At 40.3% G+C, this 17316-nt stretch overlaps 1 protein-coding gene across 3 annotated transcripts in view; it reads right to left on the bottom strand.

Moving 5' to 3' along the window:
* Positions 1-12943, bottom strand: part of RNF152 (ring finger protein 152) — a 115788-nt gene extending 102845 nt beyond the window's left edge. For 2 of the 3 annotated variants that reach the window (XM_036755711.1, XM_036755722.1), the window contains exon 1: positions 12113-12634. The gene's annotated coding sequence lies outside the window, so the exon portion shown is untranslated. Of the gene's footprint in view, positions 1-12112; positions 12635-12879 lie in introns of those variants that run through there. The other variant, XM_036755716.1, reaches the window with a different exon arrangement.
* Between the last annotated feature and the right edge of the window lie 4373 nt (positions 12944-17316).

Below are 17316 nucleotides of genomic sequence, written 5' to 3'. Positions count from 1 at the left end.
TGCACTTTCCGGTGACTACCTAAGCATGTAGTGTTCTTGGAATTCCTGCCAGCTCGCTAAAAGAACTGACCTCTGGAACAGGACTCTTTGGGGCAGGCACAGCTCTACATCCAATTTCAGCATGAAGAAGCTATGGAAAATGAGACCTTCACCCCTTACCCCAAGATTTTGAGCCCCAATTGTTCGGGCGGGGGGGAATGATGATAGTGTTCTGTGTACTTATTTTGTATTATCCTTGCTATATTGTTTTATTGTTATGATATTATTGATCCTATGTAATGGATACAAAGATTTAGGGGTGGACATTTGAATTATTAATAATTATTTAGGGGATGATTGATTGAAGAGATTATCTTGCTGGGACCTAGAGGTGGATCACATGTGAATCATAAACCAATATTTAGGAATGCCCTGAATGATATGTTTTGCTTTATTGTGAATGATGTTTTAGTTTCCTTCGTAATTGGATCATAATGTGTGCTCTAGGATACATAATCTAGTCAGACATGTATCCTAGAGCACAAGGGGTGGAGTGTAACCAGAGTGACCTTTGTTTTCTTTGAGTGACTCAGCTTACCTCATTGAGCCTTGCTGGGGGCTGGGGGCTTCTCTTCCGGGGCAGGAAGCCCAGAAACCATGCCAGGAAGAAGAGAACTTCCTGTGTGATGAGTCATGGGGCTGGCTGAGGGGAGGTGCTGACTCCAGAGCCACGCCCTATTGGGTGTTAACCTAGTCTATGCTAGGGGGAGAGGCCAACTCAAGAACCAATCGGCCCTGGTCATTCAGGCGGTGCTTGATGATGTCAAAAACTCTATAAGAGGGGAGAGGACAGCTTGAAGAGTTCTCTTTCCTTTTCTGGTTGGCGCAGCAGTGGTAGGGAGCGTGACTCTGGGCCAGTCCTTTCTCTCGGGCCGAGCCCAGATGTTGGTAACTATGAATTGTATTGGGTCTGTCTGTTGATATTTGTAATTTGTTTGTATTTTGGTTTTGAGGTTCGGGGTGCTGGTTCTTTTCCCCCCAAACTAAATGAATGTTCTGAACCTTAGGATGCTGGTTTTTTCTCCTGAAGTATGTCTCTTGATGCTTGTATGTATGCTCCCCTGAACTAACTGAATGCTAACTGAATGCTGGCATTTTTCCCCTGAACTAAATGAATGTTGTCTGTATGTTAACTGAATGCTGGATTAAAGTAAGCTGGTCAACCCCTTCACCATGCTTTCCTTGTTTAAGCAGATAAAAAGAACCCGTGCTTTCCCAGCGTCCCTGCAGCCTCCTGGGTGTTGGCTGTGGGGGGGATCTTATGCCCCTACAGAAGCTGCTAGCTGGATTGTTAATACAGCATTTTACAAATATTATCTTATTTGATCTTCACAACAACCATGTGAAATAGGTGCTATCATAAATCCCCATTTTACAGTTGAAAAAACTGAGGGAAATAGAGGTTAAGCCCAGGTTTACACAGCCAGTAAGCGTCTGAGGCTGAACTGGAACTCGGGTCTTCTTTACTCTAGGCCAGAGTTCTCTTCACTGTGCCACCTACCTGCACTAGTTTTGGTTGCATCAACTAAGACAACGGTTAAGACAGTGACCTTAAGTTACTCTAAATGTTTACCTTGAAGCCCCAGATATTACTTAGAAGACTTCTCGAAGATGATTTCATGTCCCATGGGGAGCATAATTATATTAACTCTAAGGAGTGAGGAGAACACCTGTGAAATGCTTCTCTTATGGACTCATACCTGCTGCAGAATATCTCTAATCTGTTTGAAATATCCTTGGAAATTGACACTGGCCCTCCCACCCGGGATAAATGTAATTTCTTTCACTTTACTACCAATATACTATCATGGAAAATATCCTAGTGAATTATTCAGTTCATAATAAAAATATGCTAGAGTCAAAGAATCTCAGAAATGGAAGGGACAACCTACTTTGTACTGGTCAACTCTTATCAAAAAGCCTGAATTCCTTCTCTGATATTCCTAAAACAAGATGGCTCTGGGACAGCTAGCTGGTGAAGTGAGTAGAGCACTGGCCCTGGAGTCAGGAGGACTTGAATTCAAATCCGATCTCATACACCTGACACACTTACTAGCTGTGTGACCTTGGGCAAGTCACTTAACTCCAATTGCCCTGCCTTCCCCCCTCCAAAAAACAAAACAAAAAAACCAAGATGGCTCTGGGGGAGAAAGTGAGGCTGGTGACTTAGCACAGCCCTCTCTCACTTAAATCCAAATCATTTGCATGTCATGGCATCACCTCCCTGATGTCATGGTCCTCTTTGAGAAGGAAGAATAAACAACAACATCTTCTTCAACAGAGAGAGAGAGAGAGAGTGCAATTCCACTAATTAAATACTAGCCCATTAAATTTTCTGACAGTTCCAATTGTTAGGAAGTTCTTCCCTAAACTCAGTCAAAATCTTCATCCCTATCATTTCTATCCATTCGCTCTGGATCTGCCATTTTCTGCAGATCCAGTTTAATCCCTCTTCCACAATGACAGCCCTTCAATGATCAAATCTGCCAGCCCACAAGGTTTCTCTTCTCCAGGCTAAACATCCACATATGTTTCAACCACTCTTCATAGGACAGTTTCTGTTCTTCCCCCTCCCCTCTTACTGATTACCCTTCCTCCACTCAACTGAAGATGTCCATTTACCTCTTAAAATATGATACCCAGAACTTAAAAGAATACTCTACTAGGCAAAGCAGAATGGGACTATCATCTATCCTATTCTGTAAGCTTGTTGTGGTTCCGTCATTCAGTTGTGTCCAACTCTTCGTGACCCTGTAGACCATACTGCACATGGGGTTTTCTTGGCAAAAATATTGGAGTGGCTTTCCATTTCCTTCTTCAACTCACTTTACAGATGAGGAAACTGAGATAAGGTTAAGTGACTTGGCCGCAGTCGCACAGCTAGCAAATGTCTGAGGGTCAGATGTGAACTCAGGTCATCCTGACTCCAAACCCGACACTCTGTCCACTGAGCCATCTAGATGCCTAACCTTCTTTCAATACAACCTAAGAGGCAATATGACAAACACAGTTGCTAGAGTTTGTGCTGAAGACAGGGCTGATATGGGTTTGGGTTTAGGTCCTACCCCTACCCCTACCCTACTACCGATATGACCTTAGGCAAGCCATTTAACCTCTCAATGTCTTAGGCAACTCTCAAGAAGAATAAGGACCAATGTGTACTGATAGAAGAAATTTCCTCAGTGGGGAGCTCCCTCCAAAGAAAACACAGGTCTGGATAAAATAGCAGCATTTTTGACAGTTGTCACAACTTTGGCTCATACTGTGCCTGCATTCCACAAAAACCCAAGTCTTTTTCACATGGACCTAAATGTGAAATCCATTATTTTTCTATTAATAACAACTGGGTCAGGGCTTATAATGGCATTTCCTTCTTCACCCAGCTGTATCTTTTTTTTTTTCAAAATAATGTGAACTAATAGTGTACGTGACTTTGTATACTTAGAACAAACATGCTTCAGGAACTTCCAAGCATTTCATTTGTTCATCATGCATTAAGCATCTAGCTTGCCAAGAAATGTGTTAGACACTAGGAATACTTAGGCAAAATAAGACAACCTCTGACCTAAAGGGGTTTACACTCTACTGAGGAATACAAGACATCCACAGACTAGTAGATGGAAGATGAATAAGTAAATAAAAAGTCATTTCTGAGGTTAGATAAGGGGCCACTAACAATGGGGAGTGGAGAGGAGCTTACCCTCTAAGGAAGCTAGGAGATCTAAGAGAATGCTGCAAGTAGCAGAAGAAACTGTGGAGAGGATGAGACAAGAGACGGTATGTTAGCGATGGGAATCAGCAAACAGGCCAGCATGGCTGGAACATGGGAGAGAGAGTAATGAGTAATGAAACTGGAAAGATAAGCACCAGCCAGATTGTGAAAGACTAAGTGCCAAACAGAGGAATATTGATTTGTGTGTAAGGAACTGATCTATTCATTATCAATCATTCTTCTCCGTGCATTAAGGCAGGTTCTTTATAAGAATATATGTAACACTTTAATATAACAGTTTAATTTATGGCATATACTTGAAAATGATGAAACTCATTTCTCTAAGAATATTTTCTAATTCAGATTTATTATTATTTCAGACTAGCCTTGTCCCCATTTAGTCCAAATTAAGAAGTTTTATTGTATGTTATTAAAAAGTGAATATATTGAATATCCAGACCACAATAAGCCATCCTGGCTTCATCCAAAACAGGTCACATCAGAGCGGCCTTTTTTCCTTTTCTGACAGGGTGGAGGAAGAAGTGTGTTGACATAATTTATATCTGTATTTTAGCAAACATTTGAATCTGGCTAATGCTATCCTTGTGGAAAAGATGGTGAGAGTGGGCAAGACAAGTGGGTAAGTATAGTTAGATGGATTTAGAACTGAATAAATGACTGGAACCAAAGACTAGTCATTAATGGCTCAGCTTTGAGTGGAATTCCTCAGGGACCGAGGCCATTCCACACTTTTAAGGCACAGATGGGAGTAGTACCTACTATGTGCCAGGCACTGTGATAATATGTTCGTATAAATATCATCTCATTTTCACAATAACTCTGCGAGGTAGATGCTATTATTATCCACATTTTACTGCTGAAGAGAAAGGCAGAGGTTAAATATGACTTGCCCAGGGTCACACAGCTAGTAAGTATCTGAGACCAAATTTGAATTCAGGCTTTCCTGACTTCGGGCCCAGCCCTCTAGCTGCCTCAGCATAGATGACCAACAAGTTTATCAAGTCTGCAGATAACAGAAAGCTGGGAGGAATGAGTAACACACTGGGTAATAGTCTCAGGATCCAAAGAACAGTGTTGATGGAGTACAGCATTGGACTAAATCTGGTAAGATGAAATTTAATAGGGATAAATGTCAAGCTTTATACTTGGTTTAAAAGATAGCAACTTCACAAGTATAAGTTGGAGAGGCTAAAGGCAGTTTGTCTTAAAAAGATCTGGGAATTTTAGTAGACCACAAGATCAATGTGAATCAACAATATAAGGAGGTAGATGACCCGACTATACTCTGCCTTGCCCAGATCAGACCTGCTCTAGAGTACTTTGCTTCTAGCATCACATTTGAAGGAGGAAATTAGCTTATCATAACTATAATTCATACAACATAGATTTTGTATAATTGTAAAAATGTAATAATTATATATTAGGTAAATTAATATAATTACAATTAATAAAAGACAAGCAAGCAAAATGATTAAAAGGCTTCAAATTCATGCCACATTAAGATTAGATGAAAAAATTAAGGATATTGATCCAGAAAAAGATAAGGGATATGAGATGGGAAGTTGGGATGTCATAATTTTTTTTCAAGTATTCGACTGGCTTAGCATGCTTGAAAACCAGGTGTCCATTCCACTTCCTAATCATCTTCACACCATGCCATATAAGAAAATCATCTACCCCATCCCTTTCCAGCTCCACTTTATATACAGTAGTCTTTCTCCATTAGAATGTAAGCCTTTGGAAGGAAGGGACTGTCATCTCTCTGCGTAAATTCCTAAGTTTTTATCTATCTGTGCAGAAATGGGATTAGATTAGATTAGATCTGCTAAACTCCAAAGGGCAGAATTAGGAACAGTGGATAGAAGTTGCGAAAAGGTAAATTTAATTTCAGGTAATAAAGAATTTTATCAAAAATAGGGCTATCAAAAATGTTATAGGCTTCGGAAAATAGTAACACTCCTGCTCACTTACAGATGTGGTCTTTTTCTAACCTAGAAGAGGGAATTCTCACTCAAATACGAACTTGGCCAGGTGATCTCTGAGGTCTCTTACAACTCTGAGATAGAGAGATTTAGTCCTATACTTACAAATAAATGGTCCCATGTTCCAAAAGTTAGCTCACAAGATATTTAGAACCTAGAAACCTATTTTTTTTCCCCCAAAAGAAGCAGTTTAGGTTTATAAGCTAGTCCAAAAGAGTCTTAACCCATTATCATCAGTGTTGTTGAGTCCTTTCAGTTGTGTTCAATTCTGTGACCCCATTTAGGGTTTTCTCAGCAAAGATGCCAGAGTGATTTCCCATTTCCTTCTCCAGCTCATTTTATAGATGAAGAACTGAGGCATACAAGGTTAAGTGACTTGTCCAAGGTCATACAGCCAGTAGGTATCTAAGGCTACATTTGAACTCAGGTCCTCCTAACTCCAGGGCCAGTGCTCTACCTAGCTGCCCCAAAATCAGTGCTGGGGACATGCAAACCCTAAACAATGTAAACCTGCAGAATCTGAAAATGTAAGTATAGTACCTGGAACAAAACAGTGAACAAACTGAACAAGACAAAAAAAGTGTATTGCTAAGAAAACCAAGGTGCTTCTCAAATCTCATGGAGAAAAAGGTTACTAAGACAAATTGTGTGATCTAATTCATCTTAACTTGTCTTGGGTAACAGAATGGTTGTTTCATCTATTTAGACCACTATCAAAGAGACTCAAAGAAGGAGAATTTGTTACTGATTCTCTAACAGTTAAGATTAAGAACACTTAGATCTGATGCTGTACATATTTCAAACCTGTTTGGTAGGTCTAAATAATAATGATGATGATGATAGCTAGCATGTATATAATATTTACTGTGTTCCAGGCACTGTGCTAAACACAATTATTATCTAATTTGATCTTCACAACCACTCTGGGAGGTAGGTGCTTTTATTATCCCCATTTTACAGATGAGGAAGCTGAGGCAAACTGAGGTTAAATGATTTGCCCCGGGGAACACTGCTATTAAGTGTCTGAGGTCATATCTGAACTCAGGGCAGCCTGATTCCAGGCTCAACACTCTATCTACTGCACCATCTAGCTGTCTGGTCTAACATTATACAGGTAGTTGTGTCAAAAAAGAATTAAAAAAAGGATTCTGTACTTTTGAGGTACTACCTCTGACTGTGGAGTTTATGAATTGTCTTTACTCCGCATCTTCTCTTGCCCTTGGTTGCAAGAAGGTGTTAGCCTTAGTCAGTGATGTCAAACACTGAATAAAAATGGATCTCTGCTGGCTACATAATGACTCAGAAAACCACAAATTCACATTATCTATGTTGTACTGTATTTTAATTTATCTTGTTAAACATTTCCCAATTACATTTTAATCTGGTTACAGAGCATTAAGAAGTTTTGCCTGCAACCCACAGGCCATGACTTTGACACCTCTGAATTAGTGCTTCTTAAGAACTTAATTTAAAAGATGTACTCATGATGATCTGGATAGAGAAAGAATACTAGGTTATTCACAGTATTGGCTGCTTGGGAATAAGGGGTAAATCTAAGAATATCCTTTGAAGTAAAACTAGAAAAGTTAATACTTGTGACAGGTGTGGGCAGAAATGGGCCTGGGCAGTCATTTTCCAGGTTGGAGACAAAGGGGGAGCTGGAGTTCATATACTGCTACAGGATTCCTATTCACCAAAACGCTGAAAACCACTTGACCTAAACAAAATTGAACCTGAAGTTCCATCACTTTAATGTAGATTTAAGTTTTTTCTAATTACTTTTAACCTCGCATGTTATTTCATCTTGCAAGGGGGAAAAGTATAATATTATATACTTTTCCCCCTTGCAAATCACAAAATTGGAACACATGGGAACAGCAAGGGATCTTAAGAGATCATTTCATCCAAAAATGTCATTTTACAGAAAAGGAAACTGAAGGCCTGAGAGGTAAAGGGATTTACCCAAAGTTATAAAGCTAAAAAGTCACAGAGGCAAAACTGGAACCCAGGTGTTCTGGGTAGTTTGGCCCAAAAGCAGAGAGCGTTCTCTTTATCTACTCTCCTATAAAAAACACAAGCAGTCTCAGAAATGATCAATGGAAACTGAAAAGCTGGAAACACTTGGCATCTCATGGTGGTACCAGCAGAGAAAAAACCCAAATCTCTAGAGAGTGGGTTTTACGGCTTCTAAGCCACAAACAAAGACCTCTAAGGAAAGAAGACAAGTCTTACTATGTGCGAAGCGCTGTGCTAAGAAACCCGGCAGAAAATACTGGCTTAGGATAAAATACTAAATGGTCTGGAATCAGATTTTAAGTTCTGTTAGACTCTCCATTACTTTAAGCTGCAAATGAGAGCTGCAAGTGTTCCTACCCCCACACTGTTTACTTTGTCAGATTATACAACAGTGCCTTTAGTTTCAAAGGTTTCCACTCCTTTAATCAAGTTCAATACTAACAGGAACAGGACAATACTATGAAAAGAAAATGGCGCCAACAGGATAGACTGGTTCCAACAGCCTTGTAAAATGGTAGGGAATAATGTATAATGGAGGACAGAAACCCTTGGCTTGGAACAACATGAGGAATTCATGTAAACATTGATGGAGCAGTTTCTTGTGGTACTTTGTATTCACTCCTTACACTCCTCTGGAGAATGTCAGGGTTGATACTAGATAATCCTTAAAGTTCCTTCCAGCTTTCAATTACATGACCCAACTCTAATTTGTACCACCATTATTTGTACATGTCTTAGTTTTCCAATTAAACTGTAAGCCCCCGAGCAAAGATTCCATAGAGTCATCTCTATAGCCTCCACAGCAGCATCTTTGCACATGGTAGGCACTCAATAAATTGTTGACTGGAACTTAATTCAGCCCAAGGTTTCAATGAATAATTCAAGGATGAGGCAAAGAACATTTTCTAACTACTGTTTTTCCAACAGTGGAACAGTTACTTCTAAAATAGAGTAAGCTCCCTGTTAAAGGAAGTGTGTTCAAACAGGGTCGGAATAACCAACCACCTGTCAGTGACATTATAGATGAAGGTGGAAATTGGGACTAGATGCCTTCTGAGATCCCTTCCAATGTTAAGTGTCTGTGAACCTTTACTAAACCATACAGTCAGCTACACAAAGAAAACAAAATGACAAATATTAAATAATGTTCTTTAAAAAGAAATCTCAGTCACTCATGAATATAACTGCAACATATCATCCTACTTATTACTGCACAAAATTTAAAACCTCAAGTTGCCCTGTGCATATCTATGTACTTGGACATGAACTTACATGCATAGATAGCCTTTTCCCCATGTGAATTTTTGTTTGTGTTGAATTTTTTTTTAAAGTTTTTTTTTAAACCACACCCTGTGCTTCTATTACATTATGACGCTCCCCATTATTCTGTTCGTTTCTTTTTTTTTCTTTTTTGAGACAGGACACACCCTGTAAGATTGCTGACATTAACATTACTGGTCAAAAATATTTCTGTCCTAGAATTCTTTTTACCAAGTCACGTAATTTCAAAACCTTGGCCTTTGTTTCAGGAGTGACTAGATAAAGCATTCTTTCCCATATTAATTTTAAACACCTTGAACAAGAGACTAATGACAATAGGATGGATTTCCTTAACAAAAGAAAGCAAATCAAACAAATACACTACAGGTGAGTGGCATAAGCTTTTATATGTGACTTAAACTTTATTCTTCAAAGAAAATTAACAACAGATATGTGTGATGATCATAGTATAGTACCACAGATAACATGACTGGAGAATACTTTTCCCTCATACCAGAAAAAAAAATGCAAATACAATTAAAACACCAGAAGTAACCATTCAACCTCCAGTCTAGTTGTATAGATCACAGGGAACTATGTCCTCAGAAAAAACCAGCAGTCAGAATCCTAAGAAGGCTGAAGGTAACATTTTTTCCCCTTTGATATCTAGATATCTATCAGGATAACCCACAAATCTATTTATATGGCAAGCAAATCGCAATTATCCTTGGAAAGAGAAAGGACTGAAGAAAAGAAATTGTGAATCAAAATTCTGAAGAACCAGTGACCTACAGAAAAAATGTAGAATCAAAGAGTACACTGGTTCCATAAATGGAAACTTTATAAAAGCTTGGTTTCTTTGTTCTACTAATACAGCTCTCTCCTCCACAACCTCATCAACTTATTGCATACACATCTATGACATTGTGAGCAGTCACAATAAGGTAGGAGGTGGGGAGAATTATTTGAGTAGAGAGTCCTACAACTAAGTCCTGGGGGGTAGGAGGGGAGGTAACTCTAAATAGATTCTAGGAATGACACCTTTTCAAATGTCAGCTCCAGGAACACAAAGCCAAAATTTATTATTACAAATGGATAACTAAGCATGTTGAATTCCTATCTACTGATAAACTGTCTGTGAATAGATTATGTTAAAATTGCAAAGGAGGTTAGCAGAAAAGCATGCAACCCAAAAGTCACCCAGCCTGGAATTAACATTTCAAAAAAGATGTAGAAAGTCACTAGCATTTCCCTACTAGGAGGATTGCTATCTCCCCACCCTCCAACAACCACCCATACCCTCCCTTCACATAGGTGGAAATTATTTGATGCATTTAGAAATACAACCCAGACTGATCTGTATAAGCTGTGCCCCACAAGGATCCAGAGATATACATGTGGCTGCCAAGAGTCTTTGGGGTTACCTGAATCTGTCATTGCATCCCTTTTACATTTGGTATTTTGCTGGGAAGAGGCTGACAAGCAGGAAGCACAATTGTGACAGAGCTTTGTTCTGCCTGCAGTGAATTACATGCAGTAAGGGTTAGAGACACTGGCAGCAGACAGAAAAAGAAATCAAAGAAAGCATCCTTTCAAGCCAGTCTGTCATGTTTGGTTCTGAGGGGGTATATTGGAGAGTGGTTGGGGTTTGTGGTGAAGAGGGGACAGAGATTTTACATTTTCTAGCTGCCTCTGTTAAAAAAAAATAACCACTACCTCATATCATCTCTGCAGCTTCCCTGGCCCCCAAATTCTTCCTTTGGTTGTACAGACACTTTCAAGCAAGTATGGTACCCCAAACAACAACAAAAAGGGAGGGAGCAAGGGCAGGATAAGAGACTACTACCCTGAGATTAACAGATACTGAAGACCTAGACCTAGCTAGCCCGTTCACATGTGAATAGACTGAAATCCATGCCACCCACATAGACGCACACAAACTAGCGCTGCATTTCCAGGCTCCGTTTTCTCTCTTTTTAGCCCCTGATATGGTCCTCTCCCCGCCTCCCCATCCGCATCCCTTCCACCCACCTCTTCTTTATTTCTTTATTTGGTTTTTGGTTTTAATTTCCCCTGCTACCAGGTCTTTGGAAACACTGTACCAATGCCCCCAGGCAGGAAACAGGCAAAGCCTCCTTGGCGAACTGCAATGTTTTCCACAAGCCCTCGCTTGCTCTTTGTCCTGCTACTTGCCCTTTCAGAAAAAAAACCACCTCACTCTAGTCAAGCGGGATTGGCCACATGAAAGCCCTCAAAACATCTGTCCCTTCTGCCCCTGATCTGGAGAAAGGAGATAAAGGGAGAGCTAGACCTGGGTACACAGCTGGCTAACTTCTTTTTCTTTCTTTCTTTTTTTTTTTTTGTTTGTTTTTTTTTTTTTTTTTTGTTTGCCCTAGGGGAGAGGGGAAAAGAATTGAGGGATTGGTCAGGAGGGGGCGTTGCCTATCTCTCAGCCCACCAGCAGTAGCTGCACTTCCCCCCCTCCCCCCCCACCACACACTCAGATTCTCAGTTTGACCAGAGCTCCAGGGGGCATCCGAGGACTCCAGGAACAGACACAGACATCGACACTCGGCGATTTCCCCCTCCCCTCCCCCAAATACCTCAGTCATCATGCTAAAATTCAGTCCAGCCAATATTTATTAAAAACCTCAACTCCCAGCAGACTATCCTATCCGCTCCCCTCCGCTGTGAATGCTTCTCACAGCCAGAGAGTGTCTCTATTCAGCCCCTTGCACCCAAGTCCTCTACCAATGGGCCAGGCAGCGGGGTACCAGCACCCGCAATTGAAATAAACTCTCTCTCCCTCTCTCTCTCTCTCTCTCTCTCTCTCTCTCTCTCTCTCTCTCTCTCTCTCTGTGTGTGTGTGTGTGTGTGTGTGTCTTTTTCTGTCTCTCGCCAAATAAATAAAGCACATCTGCAGCAGCCAGTGAGAACACTGCCAGCTTTTTGGACTTCTCTGATTTTTGGAAAATCTGACACCACCCTACCTCCCTACCCACCTACCCACCCTCTACGAGTCCTGGGGGCCTGGAAAGAGAAAGGTGGAGGAAAGCGGGAAGACAAAACGAAACTCACTGACCTTTCTGTTTAGCCTTCTTGGGGTCTGCCCTAAACAAGCAGCGGCGAAGACAGTAGCAGCAGCAGCAGCATCCCTAGGTTGTCCTAGTTCGTCCCGTGCCCGCCGCTCGCTCGCTGGTTTCCCTCGGTCTTGGTCTGCCTCGCTCCCTAAGACGCACACACACGCGCGCGCACACACACTGACACACACAGAAACACAAACGCGCGAGCGCGCCAGGAAAATGCTGGGACTCCCCACGAACTGGCTCCCGCCGCTAAGCAGAGGAGAGCGGAGGGGCCGGCCGGGCAGCGCCGGCGAGGAGGCTGGAGAAGCTATGGGCTCAGTCCGAGCCGCCCGCCCGTCGGCCCGGCACGGGTCCGCTCCTGCAGCCCTGCGCCTACCGGTTCTTCCCGGCAATGTCCTTCGACCCCCGCTGCCTGCCTGGCCCCAAACAACGACGCCGCTCCTTTCTGTTTCTGTGTCTGCACAAACTGGGACTGGATCTTTTTGTGGCACACCAGAGCGCGCACATACACACACTCACACCCGGGGACACACACCAAGATCAGACAGCGCTTGCAGGAGCTTTTCTCCTCCCCGGGCACCGCCCCCCACCCTGGGCTCCGCCTCCTTCCCACTTCTTACCACTCTCCTGCCCTGCAATGTCTGTGGGTCAGTCTGACTGTCCGGCTGTCCAGGAAACTGAACTCTCCAGGCAGTAGAGAAATCTGACCGCAGTTAATGCCCACCCTCCAGCTCTCTCGTCCCTTCACCCCCAGTGGCCCAACCTCATTCCCAGCGCTGGGGTTTTTCCCTCCACCGCCGTCGAACCGGAGCCCCAGCTGGAGCCGGACCCAGGAGAGAATCAGGTGTGAAGAGCCGAAAGCCAGAGCAGCTACGCGGAGGGGAGGGCGGAGCCCAGGGATTTGAAGTGGAGGGGGCGGAGCCGTGGAAGAGGCCAGACACTTGGGGGGGGGGGGGGCGGGTGGAGGGAGAGGAGGAGGAGCTTGGCTTATCACGTTCCCAGAAACTGGCATGGAGCCACTTCAGGTCTACTCCGTTTTGGCCGCCCCCAAAATTTCTCACAGTAGGATTAGGAAAGGGGCCCTTTGTGGAGCGACAAATGCAACTGAGATATGTTGAAAGAAAGAGGATCCTTCTGTCCGAGTGAGGCACTCAGGGCCCTCAGTACTCCATCTCAAGGGGTACAAAAATACATTTGACTTCAGGGGATGGCCAAAGTATCGGTTGAAGACTTCTCCGTTATTTCCCTCTCACCCCATGCCCAGGTTTGTAAATATATCTCGCTACAAACAAATTCTACCCTCTACACAGATGATATAGCTAGAGTGTTTTACCTCCCAAGGAAAACTTAAGAAACACCCCCGCACACACACCCCCTTGGTTACCTGCAGAATAAACAGATCTCTCCCATGTCAATGGAGGAGCTATTTAGATGGTCTGACTAAAGAGAGAAAAAGGAAGAAACTAGGCAGGTACCGTTTCTCTTGCTTTAGCAAGATTCCTTTCCACATACACAGATCACATTAGTAACTAACCCTCCGCAACCTGTCTCGATGCCGGGTCCCTTTCAGACGTCTAAGTCTTCAAGCCTTCCATAGGCTTCTGGGTTTTGAGTTGAAGAGTCATCTGCTATTATCTTGGTCTAGAAAATTAGGAAACTGAGGCCTTCCATGGTCTCTCAGGAGAATATCAGCTAGGATGCTGAGAAGAGAAACAAAATAGGCAGTGAGCAAGCTGGGTAATCATAAGTCTTACTAATGATTACATCCGAAGGCCTCAGTTCTCCCTCCTTGCCCTGTCTGGCAAATATGGTTGATTGTGCTTCAAAAATTACATACTAACCTCATAATGGAAATCTGTATTCATGAGATATAGATAAAATCTCACTCTCATTAATCATACTTTCCCTATGTCTATGTATCCCTTGAAACCTTGTTGCCTCTTCTTTCTATTGCACCCATGCTATTTAAGTACACTTGTCCTCTTATTTAATCCTTAATGTCCTTCCCTGTACTTCCAAGAAGGGAAATCCACGTGTTGGAATTTTGCGTGTGTCCCTAACAATAAAAGAGGGCCAAGGCTGCTTAGCAGCACTATTCTAAGAATCTATTTTCAACTTTCAGCAAGAAAGCAATTTCTTTAAGGAAGAAAGGATTTTCCATGAGAAATTGGAGGCTGTGGGAGGTCCAGGAGCTTAGAATAGGGTAAGTTGGTTGTTAGTTTCAGGGTACATGTCCAGGAGCTACTCTAATAGTTATGAAAAATATAAATTTTCAAGATTTTTTTCAAACTGGTTTTGACTATTGTAAAGCAAATAATTACACATAATTATCATTTATTACTCTTTTCCTACATAATCTCCTAACATACTTAACCATTCATTCTAATAATGAATAGACTTTTTGTTGCTGGATGTAAGCAGTTAAATTCTAATGGTCTTCTAACTTACACACCAATATAAAAATTTAATAGACTTTGTCAACTGAAAATTTTCTTTCCATGAATTTCAACAAGTTAGAGATAAATCTCTGAAATAGAAACATTTTCCACTTCTAAATCAAATCATACCACATGCTTCATAAGGAGAACACATGTCTAAAAGAGCAGCCATATTGAACTAAGAACTAATTTGGAAATGGCAGTTGACTGATTTTGCAGTATTGTTACACATGCCTAAAAATATTGTAGCACCAACAAAATTATCATATTGTATGATAAATGATTATGTAAATTTGCTTTAAAAAACTTTGTACACGTAATTAGAATTTATGGAATTTTTAGTACAGAATTATCAAATATTTAGAAGTCTACATATTAAGACACACACAGAAAAACTATATGAAAACTACATGAATACAGCTACAAAACACTCTGCAGAAATAAAGATGGACCTAAATAAGTGGAAAGGTATTCATTGCTCAGAGGTATGATGCACAAATATAGTAAAAATTACAATATTACCTAAATTAATTTATATACTAATCAAACTATTTTACTTTCAGTTGAGTGATGTCCAACTCTTGGTGACCCCATTTGGGGTTTTCTTGGCAGAGATACTGGAGTGGTTTGTAATTTCCTTCTCCAGATCATTTTATAGATGAGGAACTGAGGCAAACGGGGTTAAATGACTTGCCCAGGGTCACACACCTAGTAAGTGTCTGAGTCCACATTTAATTTAGGAAGATGAGTCTTCCTGATTCCAAGAGTAGTGCTCCATTCACTGGACCATCTAGTTGCCCTTTGACTTTAGAGAACAAAAATAATAATAAAATGCATCAGGAGGAATGAAGGGAAGGTCAGGTTCTCAAGGGAAACAATAAAAAAAGCAGGAAGAGGGCCTAGCAATATCAGATCTCAAACTATATTTATTCTACGAAGCAGCTGAATCATCAAAACTATTTGATGCTTGATAAAAAAGTAGAAATGTTTAAAAATGTACTCTGTCAGGCACATATCATACAGAAGGACATGAATATAATAGCAGAGTATTTGATTAACCCAAAGACCCCCATCTATTGGGATAAAGACTTACTATTTGACAAAAAAAAACTCGAGAAACTACAAAAGAGTCTGAGAGAAATTTGGTTTAGACCAAGATTTCACACCATATACCATGGTAAGCTCCAAATTAATACATAATCATGAACAAATTAGAGGCTTAAAGAAGAAAATATCTTTGGTAAGTATGGATAGAAAAAGAGTCAATGACCAGACAAAGGATAGTAAGGCCCATAGAAGAGAAAATGGACAATTTTGCTTATATAAATTGAAAAGGTTTATAGAAACAGCATCAATATAGTTAAAATTAAAGGGAAACAATTCATTGTGAGGGAAATATCTTTACCAAATTTCTCTGATAAAAGTCTGATAGCCAAGATGTATAAGGGGCTGATTCAAAAGTATAAAAACAACAGCCATTCACCCAATACATAAATGCTTAAAAGTTATGAATAAGTAATTCTTAAAGGAAGAAATCTGAGCTTTCAGCATCCATGAAAAAAAATTACTATTAATTAGAAAAATGTACATTAAAACAACTTTGAGTTTCACCCTCATATCTATCAGATTGGCCAAACCAAAGGAAGGAAGGAAAGAAAGAAGGAAGGAAGGAAGAAAGGCAGAAAAGAAAAGAAAACTATAATTGTGAGAAAGGTTCCAAGAAGGATAGCACATTGGTCTGAATTGGCTTTACCTTTCTGGAAAGCAAATAGGAATTATACATAAAAAGTCACTAAGCTGTGTATATCCTTTGACCTTGAAATACTACTTCTAAGCTAATACTAAGTCTAGAGATCAAAGAAAAAGAAAAAAAAATCACCATGTGTAGTCATCTGTTTATTTTATAAATATTTATATCATATATTTATGTAACTATATAATATATTTAGAAATAATAAAAATATTTATAGCAACCCTTTTTGTTGTAGCAAAGAACTAGAAACAGGAGATGTCCATCAGTTGAGGAATGTCTGAACAAATTATTGTATCTGAATGCCATGGAATGTTATTGCATCATGAGAAAGGACAGTTTCAGAGAAACCTGGAAGCTTGTACAAACTGATGTAGAGTAAAGTGATCAAAGTCAGGAAAACAATTTATATAGTAACAATTGTATTTGGTGCTGCTGAAGAAGATATGAAATAAAAATGGCTCATTGAAGCATTTTTTTTAAACGCACAAAAGAGAACAGGAGGTTCAGAGAAAAACAAGTACAAGCAGAACAACTTTGAAAGTAACATGTTGAATTTATTAATCATATATATGTAGATAGATATATTTTAAATCAATATCTACAAAATCAAGATTTTTAATTTACAAATAATCCTTTTGTTCCTCCTCTTCTACTTTGTGTATGGAAAATGTTCTCTTTTTTGGTGGTCTTTACATTCCAAATTTTAAAAAATTGATGAATTTATAGAATTTTTGTAAATCTGGAATGAATCTTATAAATTATCTACCCCAATCCTTGCACCCTTTATTTACAGATAAGGGAACTGTGGGAAGTCAAGTAAACAAGCCTTTATTAAGCAATTTATAAGATAAGTAATATGTGCTAGACACTATGCTAAGTGCTAGAGATACAAAGAAAGACCAAAAAAAAGTAAAGGACCTTTTCTCAAGGATCTTACAGTCTAATGGAGGAAAAAGCATGAAAACAACTGTATACAAGTAGATATACAGGATAAATTAGAGATAATCTC

The sequence above is a fragment of the Trichosurus vulpecula genome, chromosome 1 (assembly GCF_011100635.1).
Source record: "Trichosurus vulpecula isolate mTriVul1 chromosome 1, mTriVul1.pri, whole genome shotgun sequence".
In the NCBI taxonomy this organism is placed as follows: Eukaryota; Metazoa; Chordata; class Mammalia; order Diprotodontia; family Phalangeridae; genus Trichosurus; species Trichosurus vulpecula.
Note: the sequence above shows the minus strand (reverse complement) of the source record. Positions and strands in the feature narration are given on the sequence as shown.